The following is a 2,770-nucleotide window of genomic DNA, read 5'->3' as shown; positions in this document are numbered from 1 at the left end:
GGGGCGCCGCCGACCCGGTCCCGAAGGCGCGCGCCATGGGGACGCGGACACCGGGCCAACCAGCGTGGCCGGCGGCGACGCCCCCAGAAGGCGGAGCCGGGTTCGGGCCCAGACGGGGCGGCCAACAGCGTAGAAGCCGATGAGCCGCTCGGGGAAGAGAAGATCGGCAGGCGGCGGGCGGGGAAAAGGGGCACAAGGCAGGCAAGGAGCCAGGGGGCCACGGGGACGAGGGCACGGGGAACCCGCGGAGGGCTACTCGGGCAGAAAACCTCAGGCACAGCCGGGCCACCAGGAAAACACGGCCACGGGATCCCACCGCCACAGACACGAGGGCGGTCCCGCGGCGCCCCGCCTGGGACGCCGAACGGCCCTTGGGCAACCCACCGAGCAACCCCCCTCACGAGCCCCGGGTCCTGCCACCGGGGGCCCCGAAGCAACCTCAGCCACAAGCCCAACACCAGGGGCCACATATCGCTCGTTTCTCGTCCGTCCCGGACCCGGTCCCGCTCCGGGAGACCGGCGCACCCCCCGTGGGGACGGCTCGCTCCCCAAGAGCCAGGCGGCCCAACCCCGCGCCACGCGAACGCGGTCACCGGCACCGGTCGCGGCTCGGCACGGGAGCGGGCGGAGAGCCGGCTCACAGCGGCGTCCCGCGCCGGACGGAGTGCCACGCGCACCCGCCGCTCGCGGCAGCCTTCCCAATCCGCTAGGACGTCGGGCCCGGCCCAGCGGGATCCTCCCCCAACACGGAAGGGGGAGGCGCGGGCCACAGTAGACGACGAGCCGCACGCTCGGCCCCCACCGCGGGGTCCGGCGGAACCCTCACCGTTTCCCCAGCCTCATCCCGTCGAGGGGGGAGCAGCGGGGGAGGGCTCTCTGCAAGCGAGTCGCTACGGCAGCGCTACCACAACGCAGAGAGAGGCGGCAGGCCGGGGGATCCGGTACCCCAAGGCACGCCTCTCGGATCGCTAGAGAAGGCTTTCTCACCGAGGGTGGGTCACACTCCCCACCCGCCAGTCGCCCCTCGTCGGGCCCACAGAGGCGCTCGGGGACACCTGGGGAAGGGAGGGGGCGTGTGGCGCGAGGAGAAGAAACCCGCGGCAACCTTGAGCGTTCACGGTCAGGGCAGGGGCCCGGCTGGCGCGCGTGCGCACAGCCCCCAAAGGCCCCCCCCGCCGTCCACCCACCTCCTTTCTGCGAGGTAAAGCACCTCCAGTGAACCCACGCACGACCGGTCGGAGGCAGAACGGCAGCCCCTCGGCGGCCGGCCGGCGCACGCGTGGCCGGCCCGAGCCCACCGCGACCGCTCACACGGCCCGCGCTCACCCGCCAGAGGGGAGGCACGGGACGTGCGCTCGCCGGACCAGGCGGCGCCCTTCCCCGCGTGGGGGAGGGGCGCGTCTCACTCGACCGCCTCGGCCCACACCCAACGAACTCCCTCAGGACCCAACGCGCCAGCACCGTGGCGGCGACCGGAGGAGGGGGCGCTGGGGGTGGGAGCGACACACCACCGCTCGGCCTCGGGCACCTGAGGGACAACCCGGAGCGCTCCAGGAGCACCGCAAAAGACCCAGGCAGAGCCAGCGCTCGTGCAACGCCCGAGAGGGCAGCACGACGGGCCGGCGGGACAGCACCCCCACCGCCGCGGAGGGGGGCGGCCCGCGAGGCGACAACCACAAGAGGCGAAAGCGAGGGGTGCCTGCTGCGTCAGAGGACCCCGCCGACCCCCGCCGAACGCCACGAGGCAGACGGCGGGGGCGGGACAGCAAGGTCAGGCCGGGTTCCGCACCCCAGTGCCTCCCAACGCACCGCTCACAGGCGGGGACGAGAGACAGGGGGCCCCCGCGGGCGGGACGAGAAGAACGGGTCCCATTCACCATGAATGGCCGCCCCTCGCCCGCCGCGGCTCGGTCCCGGCCCGGGAGAGCACGACATCACCACATCAATCAGGGAAAGCAACCCCGGAGCGGGGTCGGTCGGTCAGTCAGCCACAGCCTCCCCGGAGGCCAGCGAGCAGATCAGCCTGACCACCCCCAGCTCCGGGGAAGGGGCGGCAGACAACCCGGCAGAGACGAGGAACGCCTGACACGCACGGCACGGAGCCAGCGGGAGTGGGGTTGTCACGGCCGCCCCAGGTGCCCACAGCAGGGAGCGCGCAGCGGCAGGGTAAGCCCGCGCCGCCTTCCCCGCCGCCCCCGGGTGGGTCAGAGACCCGGACCCAAGGCGGCACCGGGAGTCGGGACGCTCAGACGCACGAGAGACCAGGCACACACGGGCCCCAGCAGGCGGCTCCAGCACGAGCAGGGCCGGCTAGCCGGGTCACCGGGAGGCCCAGAGGCCCACCACGCATCCAGAGGCCCGACCTCTCCAGCGACAAGTCGCCAGAGGACAGCGTGTCAGCAATAACCCGGTGGCCCAAAATGCCGGCTCGGAGTGAAAGATATACCTCCCCAGGGGACAGGAGGTCGAGCCACCGACCACGCCGCCGGCCCAGGGAACCCGCGACACGGACATCTGTCCCCAAAATCGCCACCATCGCAGCCAGACACGGAGCACCCAGGGCCCTCTGGTCGACCCCAGGACACACGCCGGAGCAGCGCCGGGCCAGGGACGTCCTCCCGGCCACCCGTGCCACGCAGGGGCCGGCCCGTGTCTCCAGAGCGAGACTCGGAAGCGTTTTCGGCCGTCCTCTCGTACGACCGGGACACACGAGGGACCGAAGGCCGGCCAAGTGTGACCCCTCGGGCCGCACGCGCGCTCAGGGAGCGCT

The sequence above is a fragment of the Chlorocebus sabaeus genome, unplaced genomic scaffold (genome assembly GCF_047675955.1).
Source record: "Chlorocebus sabaeus isolate Y175 unplaced genomic scaffold, mChlSab1.0.hap1 unalloc_scaffold_1454, whole genome shotgun sequence".
In the NCBI taxonomy this organism is placed as follows: Eukaryota; Metazoa; Chordata; class Mammalia; order Primates; family Cercopithecidae; genus Chlorocebus; species Chlorocebus sabaeus.
This window is presented reverse-complemented; position numbering follows the sequence as displayed.